General features: G+C 43.1%; 1 long non-coding RNA gene across 2 annotated transcripts in view; it reads right to left on the minus strand.

The window, feature by feature from the left end:
- The window catches only part of LOC132155939 (uncharacterized), a 316,158-nt gene that overhangs the window by 222,390 nt on the left and 79,778 nt on the right, over nucleotides 1-13,990 (minus strand). The gene's annotated exons all lie outside the window — the stretch shown is intronic.

Below are 13,990 nucleotides of genomic sequence, written 5' to 3' on the forward strand. Positions count from 1 at the left end.
ACGTATTGGAGACGCGAACCGTTTCAAACGATTCAGTTCAATTTGGTGAACTGGTTCAACCGGTTCACTAAGAAGAACTGGTTCAATTGAACGATTCGTTCACGAATCGGACATCACTACCCATCACTACTGGTGATCCGAAAACCGCTGCAACCGTTTCTTGACTCAAGAACGGGTCAATCTTTCTTTCGTTATCTGGCTCGGCTCGGTGTTCATCTTCAGTTCTCTCTTCACAGTAGTTCAGTCAGTGTACTGTTTGAGTAAATGAATTACTCTGGAATATTGCTTTATTATAACTCCGAGGGAGTGTCTGCCACGTTAAAGTCAACAGCTTAAGTAATTTGTGGATTAATGGTTAATGGAAACGCGAACCGTTTCAAACGATTTAGTTCGATTTGGTGAACTGGTTCAAGAAGATCCGGTTACATCGAGTGATTCGTTCGCAAACCGGACATCACTAAACTTCTTTAGTTATGGGGGGTTATGGGCATAGACAGTAAAAGAAATGGACACAGTGACCCCATTGGAACTCAATTGAGACAAGTGAAGCCCATTTTTAGCGTTTTTTAGCACTTCCGTTTCTGACGCGCAGACTCAAACTAAGCTTGATGACGCCAGCAACCTGTCTGACAGATGTAAATCTTCTAGTGGCTGTGCGTGAAAACTGCCATCGTTAATCTTGCAGAGACGGCGAGCTTGAGCGGGGAGTTCCGGATGTAACCGGATCGTTTTGAACCAGTTCACCAAATCGAACTGAATCGTTTTAAACGGTTCGCGTCTACAATACGCATTAATCCACAAATGATTAACAAACTTTGTGACGAGTGGGGCGGGGCCGAGGGACATGGGAGCGAGGCCGGGGGAGTGATTGGAGATGAACTACACCTGTTCGTCCCACCGGTCTCGAGGCCCATGGAGGAGATGGAAGGATATAAAACTGGAGCGACGACAGTGAAGGACGAGAGAGGACCAGGCCTGGGCTTTTAGTTGTGTTTTGGTTTTTATTTTATGCGCACCAGTCGTCCGTGAGGGGCTGGTGCGCTGTTTTGTGTTTATTTTGTTATTAAAATGTTTTTGATTGTCCGCCGGTTCCCGCCTCCTTCTTCCGGATGAATACAAAGGTTTATAGCGTTACAGTGGTGCCGAAGCCCGGGAGAAGGAGGGACGCGCTGCTGAAGATCCCTCGCCGCTGTGGTGAATCCGCGGTGCCATCGAGCTGGCGAGGAGTGTGCCGCCATGGACGCTCGAGGCGGTGGACTGGAGCGAGTTGCCGGGGACGGGCGAGCTCGCTACCGGCCGCCCACGATGTGGAGAGACGGCTGCCGTCCGTGAGGGAGCGGAGGAGTCGGCGCCGTTCGCCAGGTGGCCGGAGCCTGCTGCCTCCGCCGGAACGGGGAGGAGCAGGGAACGGGGGACTCCTGCCGGCTGCCCAAAACCGGAGGAGCCGTCGCCGTCCACCGGGCGGCGGAGGAGTGTCGTGCCGTCCGCCGAGGGCCGTCCAGTGCCACCGCCAGGCACCTCGGAGGAGATCACCCAGCTGGTGGAGGGCCGAGCAGCGGTGCGTCTGGGAACCGGAATTTTTTTTTTTTTTTTTTTTTTTCCTCTCTCCCCTCTGTCGCTCCTCCTTCCATCTCCTTTTCTCTCGCCTCGCCTGTCCTACCCCCAGGTTCCCGCAGGTCCCCGGGAGCGGCCCCCCCGGAGGGAGGGGGGGGGGGGGGAGTAGAGCGCAGTCTCGGGAGTACCCCCCGGCCTGCGAGGGGCGATGGGGGTATGTGACGAGTGGGGCGGGGCCGAGGGACATGGGAGCGAGGCCGGGGGAGTGATTGGAGATGAACTACACCTGTTCGTCCCACCGGTCTCGAGGCCCATGGAGGAGATGGAAGGATATAAAACTGGAGCGACGACAGTGAAGGACGAGAGAGGACCAGGCCTGGGCTTTTAGTTGTGTTTTGGTTTTTATTTTATGCGCACCAGTCGTCCGTGAGGGGCTGGTGCGCTGTTTTGTGTTTATTTTGTTATTAAAATGTTTTTGATTGTCCGCCGGTTCCCGCCTCCTTCTTCCGGATGAATATGAAGGTTGATATCGTTACAAACTTAAGCTGTTAACTTAACTTAACTGCCAGATAATGAACGAAAGATTGACTCGTTCTCGATTCAAGAACCAGTTGCATCGGTTTTCGGATCACCAGTACTTCTTTCGGACAGTTCGATTCAGTAAACCGGTTGAAGAAAACGGTTCATCGGTTCTTTTGTGCTCGACGTAATGACGTCATTTGTGATGGATGATTGCCCTTGATTCCAAATCCTTCGGTTTACCTGGGCTCATAACATTAGCACAGAATCAGTTTAGATTCAATCACCAAAAGAATCATTTCGGTTCAGACGCTCTGTGTGTCGGTCTGCTTCACGCTGAATCACACATGCACAGTATCATCAGCTCCTCGGTTCTCAAATCGGACGCGTTTGACAGAAACGGTTCTTGACTCGTGAACGAGTGTTCATCTTCAGTTCTCTCTTCACAGCAGTTCAGTCAGTGTACTGTTTCAGTAAATGCATTACTCCGGGATATTGGTTTGTTTGAACTCACAGGGAGTGTCAGCCACATTAAAAAAGTTAACAGCTTAAGTCATTTGTCGATTAATGCGTATTGGAGATGCGAACCATTTAAAACGATTCAGTTCGATTTGGTGAACTGGTTCAAAAAGATCCGGTTACATCGAATGATTCGTTCGCGAACCGGATATCACAAACTGCTTTGTTTTGAACTCTCTCTCACAACAGACACAGAAGAGAAGACAATGATGAATAAAGTCGTAGTTTTTACACTTTTTGGACCAAAATGTATTTTCGATGCTTCAAAATATTCCAACTGACCCTCTGATGTCATATGGACTACTTTGATGATGTTTTTCTTAATTTTCTGGACATGGACAGTATACCGTACACACAGCTTCAATGGAGGGACTGAGAGCTCTCGGACTAAATCTAAAATATCTTAAACTGTGTCCCGAAGATGAATGGAGGTCTTACGGGTTTGGAACGATATGAGGGTGAGTTATTAATAACATAATTTTGATTTTTCGATGAACTAACCCTTTAATTAGACTTGCTTCACACTCAGTCAACTGTTCATGGCTCACCTCAACTTCAAACAGCAAACCCGGGTCCTCCTTAAACAGTGCAGGCAAGAGCAGAATAGCTGCTTCCAATTGTAGTCCTTTAAACAAAACAAGAATTAGGTTAACATAACATGGTGGATGCTTTTATCTAATACGTTTTCTTTGTTTTTTTGTTTTTCTAATTACTAAGACAGTAATTATTACTACCTTTAATAAACTAGAAATTTGTCTTTATTATTATACAAGACAGATACACGCAGGAATGTATTAACACCGGCAGATATGGGTGTCAGTCAGTGATACACAGAAAATCTAAGCAGTGCAGATTTAATTACCTTTTTTCAGTCTGTCATCTTCACAGTCATCAACCACACACCTGAACTTCTCCATCAGGGGACTCCGTGAAACTTGAAGGACTTTAGATGCCATTACAGAGAGCTGAGAGAGAATATGTTGGTCCATATCAACGTTGGTACGGTCTCTCATACCCCAAAGGAGCTTATGTTAAGATGAAGGCAAAGTAGAAAAGACATATATAACTCATAACTCATTAGTCATAACTAAGGAGGCAATTATACACTACTGTACTTACCATTTTGGCCAGTCTGAAACATGGAAACTCAGAGATAATCTCCTCCGTGCTGTGGTTAGACACAAAAATTTATCTGGTAGATTTTTATCAGCACCATCCTTTCTTTAAGAAGCTCTAAGTTTGGTCTAAGCTTCTCTGTTTCCTCCTTTATTACTCAGAGATGTTCCCTGATGCTTCGTTCATCTTCTCCTGCATCAACCTATTGGGATAGTTAAATTGTTACAAACTCTCAAACTACAACATTGGGACCAGCAACTTTAAAAATATGAGGAAAAAAGGACTAACGGTCAGTCCTACCCGTGAAGTCTGTCATAACTTGAAGAAAGAGAGAAAATAACAAAAACTAATTACAACAATAGGATGAATGTAAGCCTATAGAGTAACTTATAGACCTATCTACACCAGCCCAGTGATGACAAACATTAAAGTGTAACTAAACCCCTGCTCAGAGCCTGACTCAGCCCACTGACAATATTTGAAAAATGCTGAAAAGTGGGCAGATCACAGCGGAGATAGAGGGGACGAACCACCGCTGATCGAGTGCGGCGTGATCCTGAGACTCGCAGTGACGGATTGATTGACAGCTGCTGTCAGAGACCCTAAAATGGAGAGTGACTGTAATGACGCAAGTAGCTTTGCAACAGAGCGATCATTTGAAGTAGAGGACTTTTCTCCCCCACTTTCACCTGAAGTGGAGGATGTCGAGGTGTCTGTTCATATCAATTCGAGCCGCTGGCTCAAACTGCGGTCTTAACTCCCGCACCGCGTCGCTTTTCAGCGCGAGCTGTGTGGAGAAGCCCATTTCCACCTCCATTGCATTGGAGAAGCAATCCCGTGTAAAACGCAGTTTGCACACTCGAGCTCTAGGCGGGAACTTGTGGTCTTCCAGGTCAAGTGCATGCAACCACTGGCGCTTAATTTTAAAGTCTGCTGGAAAACTATGCAGTCCAGCAGTGCTGTCACAACCAGCAACACACCTCCGTACCATCCTGACCACTGTACTAAATACAGATAAATCTACGCTAACTTGAAGATCTAAATAACTTTATAATTGCTATGCTAAATAGATGCTATAATAGTCTATTCTGGTGGTTACCAATACTCGCAATTCCAGCTCCTGACTCACTACAGTGATTTTGATGGTTTTATAGTGCCAAGGGCGTGGTAGCTCGTACCAAGGGGCGTGGTGAGCTGGAAACTGCTTACTTCACCTGCCACGCTTACGTCACTTGCCACCGCAACATCCAATAGGAAAAATCAACTGCAGTAGCCACCGTTCAACCTGAAGAGGGCAGCACTCAGACGTTTTTACACCATATATTGTAGAATTAAAACACTTTATACTGAAATGTCAAAAAAGTTACTCGAATCAATGAACAGCACTAACAAAGCCCCATTCTTATAGATCATTAACTAAAAAAAGTTGGTTTAGGGTTTAGTTACTCTTTAATAATTTAAATATTTTGTGCATGTTGACAGTATTTTATGATTTGACACGGACATTTGAACCTTATTGAACATTGGGATAGTTGGTTGACATTAAAGTCTGAATGTGTATCCCTCAAAATTATTATTTGTTTTCCACTGAAGAAATAAAGACATGGAAAACCTGTATGTCATCGGGGTTAGTAAATTATAACGTTAAGTACATTTTCATTTTGAGGTGAACTAACTTAATCCTTTAAATGTACACTAACAGGCGAGACACTAACGCTAACGTTACATGTAAAGACTACACAGTATCTATGGTAACGATCCAGCTAGCTATAAAGCCCGTCACTGGGGGAATTATATGGGCATAGAATTAGACCATATTAAACGGTAGTGTTTATAACATTATATCTGGAGAAAGTCAAGAAAAGAACGACCCCAGTTAACTTACAGTTCAGTGTTTGTGAAACAACATATTTATTAGCCAAAACACGGTTGGTCAGGCTCCTCAGTCAGCGAACATTAGATTGATACTAAACTTAGCATTAATGTCACAAAACACGGTAAAACTTTTGCAAAATACAATGAAAAGTTTCCCCCGAGAAAGTAACTTAAACGTTAATTGTATATTTCAGTCGCAGTATGCGCTATGACACTCACCTCGAAAGATATCTTCTGTCTCTTTTTAGAAATGTGTTCGTCACGTTCGTCGTCGTCCTGGTTTTGATTGACGTCGAGTCCAACGGTCCAGTTTTTCTAGAGTGTTCTTTGAGAAATATGGGGCTCGCTTTGTGTCATTTCTTTCATAACCAAGCTTAAAGACGTGATAACGTGCGTGTGGAGAACGTCTGCCCGTCTGAACGTCTGCCCGTCTGAACGTCTGCGCGTCTGTACGTCTGCCCGTCTGAACGTCTGCACGTCTGCCCGTTTGAACGCAAAACGTGCCTTGGCTAATTTAAAAATATCGCACGTACTTTTATGCAGCTACTTGTTGGATTAATAAATGACTGACTAACTAACTGTATTTTTATATGTACATTTCTGAAATGCATTTTCTGTAAAGCTGTTTTGAAACTATATGTTTTGTGAAAAGCGCTGTAGCCAACAACTAAATTTGAATTGAATTGAATTGAATTGAATTGAATTGAATTGAATGGACTTGTCTTATTTGAGACACTGTTCGAACAGTGTGGGCTAGAAGATTTGATCATTTAAGCTATTATTAAATTAGATGAAGTAATTTCCAGCAGAGAAAATCACATTAATAGCTATTTAACATAGACCTAGCTTTTAACATCCTCGAAGAATATTAAGAAAATACTATTTAGGTTTGAATACATAAAAAAAGAAAAATCTAATCTCAACAGAAAAAGTCTTTGAATGTATTTTGGAATATATTATGCACGATCATGCATGGGAATATGAAATAGGCTATAGGCTACAATAATAATAATAAAAAAGCTCCATAGTAGAGTGGATGCATTACTTAATTATATTCTTAAATTCGATGTTATAAAAAAATCGTACTATGAACTTCTAGCAAGCTCATTTAAACCGAGTTGTAAATGCCGAAATGAACGGAGGCTAAATAAATATTAAACTACTAAATATCAATATAATTGCCAGTAGATGGCGCCAAGGCCCTGTTCTATTGAGATTACTGGTTGATGTTCAACCTATTCTTTCAAAAACACAAATATATTTTAACATCCACACAACTAGCCTACTCTGTTTAGACAATTGCAGTTGTTCTGCTGTGGTGCTGTTTGGAACTGTATTTTCATTGACTAGCCTATTGTGTGAAATGCCAGTCATTAATATATTGTTTATTTACAGGCTTTCTGGATTTCTAAAAACTGCTCATAACAGAAACATTCAAACAAATATTTACAAATTTGTGTTTTACTTGGTATTTTTTTATATCCTTGGTATGTTGGCAATTCATTTTCATTATATATATATATATTTCTGTTACTCAGAAGTGAAACATGTGAATTTAAAGTGGCTGCGTTATAAATAGAAATATGGGTATAGTCTAAATGTATGTGCTGTTGTTGGTTGTCCCATGACATGCTACATTTTAACGTTTTAATGACAGTGTCTTGGCTATAAATTTTACATTTCACTAATTAAGGGGAATGTAAAGCATTAAATCAACTAGGTCTCTGAAATAGCTCATGAAGCTTCATTTGACAAGCATATTGACAGAGCACAACTCAATGTCACACATTTAGATAATGGAAGAACAACACAGAAACAAACAGGGTCAACAGTCGAAGAAGAGGAGTAATGATGTGTGGTGGAAGAAGGGTACGGAGGCAAAACAGTGGAAGAGGTCAAGATTGTGGACATGTTTCTAATGAAATAAGGACACTATTGCAGACAATGTTATCAGTCATGACCTTACAATGACGGGGTGTCAAAAGGTAAAGGCGAATGTTAGGAGAACAACTGTGTCTTCAATCATTCAAAAGTTTGTAGACAGAACAGGTGTGTAATCAGACATTGTTTTCTGTACTGTAATACTGTATACGTACTCCACTTGCATTACATAATACAGCAAATATACTTTATAGAGACAATGTAACACACACACACACACACAAACACACACACACATATACAGAGTGTGTGTGTATGTATGTGTATATATATATATATAATATATGAATGAAGAGTTCAGATACAAAAGCCATCTGAATTTTTTTTCTAGAACGATCATTTTTATCAAGCTCATATGTTTAAGTTCAGTGATTTCACTTAAATGATAATTAATAGGTAATTTTCATTGCCATTTAAGTGAATTTCCTGAACTTAAACATACGAGCTTGATAAAAATTATCATTCTAGAAGAACATTTCAGATGGCTTTTGTATCTGAACTACACACACACACACACACACACACACACACACACACATATATATATATATATATATACACACACACACACACATGTCATTGTGATATAAAGAATATAAATGTAAATCGTAGCCATAGGTTAAATCTGAAAATAGTGAACACTGTTATATTGACAGCATGACTAATCATTTTGACTCTTGTTTGTGAACAATGACACAAGGACTATTCATTCTGATGGCACTATATGTTCATTGACATAAATACATGACTTTTGAGAGATGAACTAAAGATTTTGAGCAGGTTACAGGCTTTTGCAGGTAATCCATTGTGTGGTGTTACTATGAATTATTTTGAGAAAAGCATTTACTGGTTTGCTAATCTTAAGGATTATTCAAGAAATCTACCAAAGTGACTGAGAGAAACTGTAAAAGGACATTCAGGGCAAACAGCAGGCTATGTGCAAGGGGATTTAGTAAATGTAACATCTCAGAATCCACATCCTTTTTGATCATGGAGCAACATTCCAAGAAGATTTGAGGAATATACAGTTAATAGCAATTTCAGACTATAACCATGGGAGCCTAAGCTCCAAGTCAATAAACAAACCACAGACAACAGCCATCACATCTTTATTATTTTTTTAACACATAGAATTGTCTTTCAAATGACTTGATAACTTGTATGTTTATCTGTGCTGACAGGTAAATTCCAGTTTAGATCTTCTGGGGAATTTTGTGCAATTCCTTAGTTGGAGTGTTAATATTTGAAACTATTTGTAAAACATGAAAACGTAATGCGGGATCGATAAATAAATAATTAGATTTTTAATACCTGGGGTCTGTTTCAGAAAGAAGGTTAAGTGAAAACTCTTGAGTATGTTAACCCTGAAATGAGTGAAACGTTTTTTTTTTTGTTTGTTTCCTGGACACCTGTGAGATCCATCAAAGAGGAGATTCACTCGAGTGCATGTCAGTGGTGGAGAAATCGATTTAAATGAGGCTAATCTGATTCACTTGATAACATCTTGCTGTGACCTCTGAAAGTAACCTAATTACTAAAAATTGCATAAAATCCTGTGTTTGTTCTGATCTACCGATCTTGATGGAAATTTAAAGAAGCCAAGTGAATGACAACTTTATTAGCCAAGTAGGCCTAAGCATTCTTTTTTAAACAATATTTTGTATCTATTCTGTGTCTTAAGTAGCCTACAATAAAACATTAGCCAATATAGTCTATAGCTTAGTAAAATTACTATGGTAAATCGATAAAAAAAGAAAAGATTAAAGTTAGCATTTAATATTTATTCAATATGGCCGAATCATTCTCCTAAATCTTACAGTACTGCGCATGCTCAGACCACCTGAATCGTCTACTACACCAATGAGATTGCTAGGCAATTCCCTTTTACGGTTGTTTTAAGCATAGACAGTAGGCTATATAAACGTCTCGCCCGACAGTAAATGAAAGGATGTGGCCTCACAAAATGGCGGCGCTATATCGCTTACGTCCCAGAATGCACTGCGCAGTGACGTCGGTTGCCAGGCAATTCGGGCTGGCAATTCAAATGTGTCGCCCCGCCCATAGACTAAAAAATAGGCCCCGCCCCATCGTCCAGACTGCACTCTGGGATATGCCTACTATTTTTTCCATGAACCACCCACAGATATCATATAAAGGCTAGATGTCTTAAGGCAGAGTCACTTCCGGCATCACCGGCGGCCATCTTACCACAGGGCTCTGTGAATTAAGGTGAGTGAGCAGCACGCACACAAATCCTCTTATCTCGCTGAAATCTGGACGGATTTACAAACGGTTTGGTTTCTTACAAACGTTATTAACGTGGCTATAATTCTGAATGCTTAAACATTTTGAACATAATTATTCATATGTATGCAGTATAATAGCTACATCTCTGACGTTTATAACAAACCAAACCGTTTGAAAATCAGTAGAAAATTGAGCAAGTTATGGTTATTTAAAAGTACATGCACCATGTTATGAGTGAGCGAGCACCCTGTGGTAAGATGGCCGCCGTGTGCGGATGTCGAGCTCCGTTGGCCAGCAGCGCGGACGAGACATCTAGCCTTTATATGATATCTATGGAACCACCTATTTGGACTACCTACGAAATACCTGATGATGAGACAATCTTTATAACTATTTGTTACTTTAAAACAAAACAGGAAAGTCTCCGCCCAAATCACGCAGATTTTGAATTTCGAAACCTTGCTGGGTCATGGACGCCATGGATGGGTGAGTTATTATATAACAATTTAGCCATTCTATTTATTAAAACTCAATCTTTTAAATTATTTAGTTGACACATTAATAGCCTATTCTCTCCCCCCCAGACATCTCGTGCCAGTCTCCCGCGAGTTTTTGGAGCAGATCTCTGAACAATTAAACTCGATAAGGACTGTACTTCTGCAAAGACCGCAAGAAATGAATTATATATATTATCGGCTGGAAAGTGTTGTTCAAGTTCTTTATCGTTTAGCTGCGGTTGATTCATTGCCGAGAGAGGATGAGATTTTTTTTTTTTTACACAGCAGTTTGGAGCTTTTGGCACCAGAAGTTGGTGTAGCAGGCCTACACTTTGAAGAGCGTCGACAAAATATGGTAGTAGGGAAAGAACAACTGCAGTTTTTACTGGAACAACGTTTTCGAGTGCATGAAATCGCAAGGATGTATGGAGTATCCTATTCAACCATTAGGAGGTGGATGAAGGCGTACACACTTTCCGTACGACAAACATATTCTGACATCAGTTCGGAAAACTTGAAAGTCGTCATTGAGAACTTCATTGGACAGTACCCGAACTGTGGATACAGGATTGTTGATGGCCACCTGAGATCCGTAGGCATAAGGTATGACCTTTAAACTTATAGGATATATTTCCCCCCCTACAAATCATCTCGGTTACGTATGTAACCTTGGTTCCCTGAATAGGGAACGAGATGCTGCGGTGACGTCACCACGTATGGGAACACCTTCGGTGTGACGAATGTCTGAAGCCCTATACCATCCCGCCAATCTTATTGGCCAAATAGCGCATGGCACCGCCCAGCATGCGTAAGCATATATATACCTGGTGCCGCGCGCCATTTACCTCAGATTTCATGACGAAGAAGAAAGCTATCAAGGTACAGCACGGCCAGAACCGCAGCATCTCGTTCCCTATTCAGGGAACCAAGGTTACATACGTAACCGAGATGTTCCCTTTCATAGGTCACTTCGATGCTGCGGTGACGTCACCACGTATGGGAACGCTATACCATCACGCCTGACGTACCTGATAGCTTGGATCCAAGGAAGCATCTGGTCAAGCGGAGAGAACCCGGGAGCCAGAAGCCATCCTCACATCCAGACTGTAAGACCTGATAAAAGTGCTCGGTGAGGACCAGCCTGCCGCAGCACAGATATCATCCATAGAAGATCCACTGAGAAAGGCTTGAGAAGAAGCCACTGCTCTCGTGGAATGACCTTTTACTCCTAAGGGCGAAGCGAGCCCGCGCGCCTCATAGGCCAAGGAAATAGCCTGCACCAGCCAATGGGACATGCACTGTTTCGTAACTGCATGGCCTTATTCTTATGTCCAAAACAGACAAACAGCTGGTCAGACTCACGCCATGGGGCAGTACGATCCACATAAGTCTTTAACGCTCTACAGGGCAAAGACTTAGATCCCCAGACTCCGCCGCAGCAGGAGAAAAAGCCTCCAGGACCACCTGCTGAAAGCGAAAGGGATAGATGCAACCTAGGGACATAATTAGGCCTTGGTCGCAACAACACTTCCACAGAGTCTGTGCTGTAAAAGTCAGGATTTATCCGGAACAATTCCAAGGGCTCAAACAGATGCCCTGATAAACCATGCAACACAATGGAAAAACCCATGAAGGGACCCGCACGGGGCGGAAAGGCCTCAGCCGTCGCGCACCCTGTATGAAGGAGAAACAGTGGATGACGGCCCACTGAGGCATCATTTATATATTCGTGGTAAGCTGAATGGCTGCCACGTAAACCTTAGGGTAGCTGGTGTCACTCCATCCAAAAAACGTTCCTGAAGGAACTCCAGTACTGACGCCACTGGGCAGTAAACTGGATCCATATTATGAGTTTCACACCAGGCCGTAAACAGTCTCCACTTGAAAGCATATAAGCGTCTCGTAGAAGCTGCTCTAGAATTAAGTATAGTCTCTGTAGTTTCAGCAGAAAGACCGGGACATATGAACTCACTCTGCTCAGAGGCCATGCCCGCAGATTCCATAGATCTGGCCTCGGGTGCCAAATCAGTCCCTGTGCTTGTGATAATAAATCCTGTCTGAGGGGAATCTCCCATGGAGAGCCCGCTAACAGATTGATCAGATCCACAAACCACGGCTGTGTGTGTGCCACCGCGGAGCCACCAGCAGCAGCTGCTCCACCCTGTCCACCCGTATTCTGCGTAATATCGCCGAAATCAGACAGATTGGGGGAAAACGCATACAAACTGGTCCTGGGCCAGTTGTGGGCTAATGCATCTAAGCCCAGGGGTGCTGGAGGGCATAGGGAGAACCAAAGCGGGTAATGCGCAGTCGTGTTTGACGCAAACAATTCCACTTCGCTTCCCCGAAAATCTGCCATAGGAGACTCACCGATTGGGGGTGCAATCCCCACTCCGCTTGCTCCAGAGTCTGCCTGGATAGCAAATTCGCTCCAAAGTCCAACGTCCGGGGACATGTACAGCTCGGTTCGATAGAATTTAGTTCTGAAAACAAAGAACATGTTTCGCCAGCCTGCACAGGGGGCGAGAGAATAATCCTCTCTGATGATTCAGGTATGACACAACCGCTGTGTTGTCTGATCTGAGCAGCACATGACGGCCGATCAGCAGATTCGAGAAATACTGGAGAGCCAGAAAAACAGCCAGTAATTTCAACCTGTTTATGTGCCAACTCCCTTGACAAACAGCTCCCCAGTCGGTCAAAGACGCATCCGTCGTGACAGTCTCTCGGGAAGCGCAAATCCCCGGCCGGACTCCGGTCAGGAGAATTCAGTCAGGAGAATTCGGTTGACATACATATTTTTAAGCGACATCACACATCGCCGTGTCACCGGAATCGTCCGATGCGGAGACAACGGGGTGAAACATTCCATACGTAAGCCCAGGCTGTTAAATGATTCAGCACAAGATCCCCATGAGAGTGTGCTTGAGTCTGCGATTGCGCTAAACACCAGCTAATCGCCTAAAATAGTTCAAACACGAACGCCCTGGTGCCGCAACGGGGCCAGAGATCCATCCATGCATTTTGAGAAATACTAATACGCTTTGCTCTCTAAAGCGAATCTGAGGAACTTCCTGAGTGCAAGATTCAGATGGTGTAAACCCAGAATGGGTCGTAATCCGTCAGTGGGTTTTTTTTTTTTTTTTTTACCACAAAATGACGGCTGTAAAAAACCCCGCCTCCATCTGAGAGGGGTGTACTTCCTCTATAGCCCCTTTGCTCAGCAGAGTTGACATCTCCTGTCGCAGCACCGCTATTTCCATCGGCTTCGCCACCGTGGAAAGAATTCTGCGGAAAGGAGGCGGGCCTTATTGAAACTGAATGGTGTATCCATGACAAATCGTGCGTAACACCCATAGAGAAATGTCGGGCAAGCGTTCACACACGGCCGAGACCATACTAGCGGTCTCAAAATTTCCGCTTCCTGCAACGCTGTCATACATGTTAAAATATCCGGGCACGAAAAGCTCGTGGCGTTCGTGCACAGGGGAAGTGTATGTATAAGAGCCGTTGCGTCTCGTTGTGTATAATCCTGAAACGTGTCCACGGCAGGAATTAGGCCAACAGATTGAACATCGGGCTTTGCCGCTAGCGAAAAACGGCGGCTGTGCGAGCCGTCATAAATGGGTCGTCTGTGCAGGACCCTTGAATCGCCCCTCGAATTCTGAAAGCTGGATTGCGCAGAGTGTCTGAGGGAACGTTTGGCATTACAGCTCAATCCA

The sequence above is a fragment of the Carassius carassius genome, chromosome 13 (genome assembly GCF_963082965.1).
Source record: "Carassius carassius chromosome 13, fCarCar2.1, whole genome shotgun sequence".
In the NCBI taxonomy this organism is placed as follows: Eukaryota; Metazoa; Chordata; class Actinopteri; order Cypriniformes; family Cyprinidae; genus Carassius; species Carassius carassius.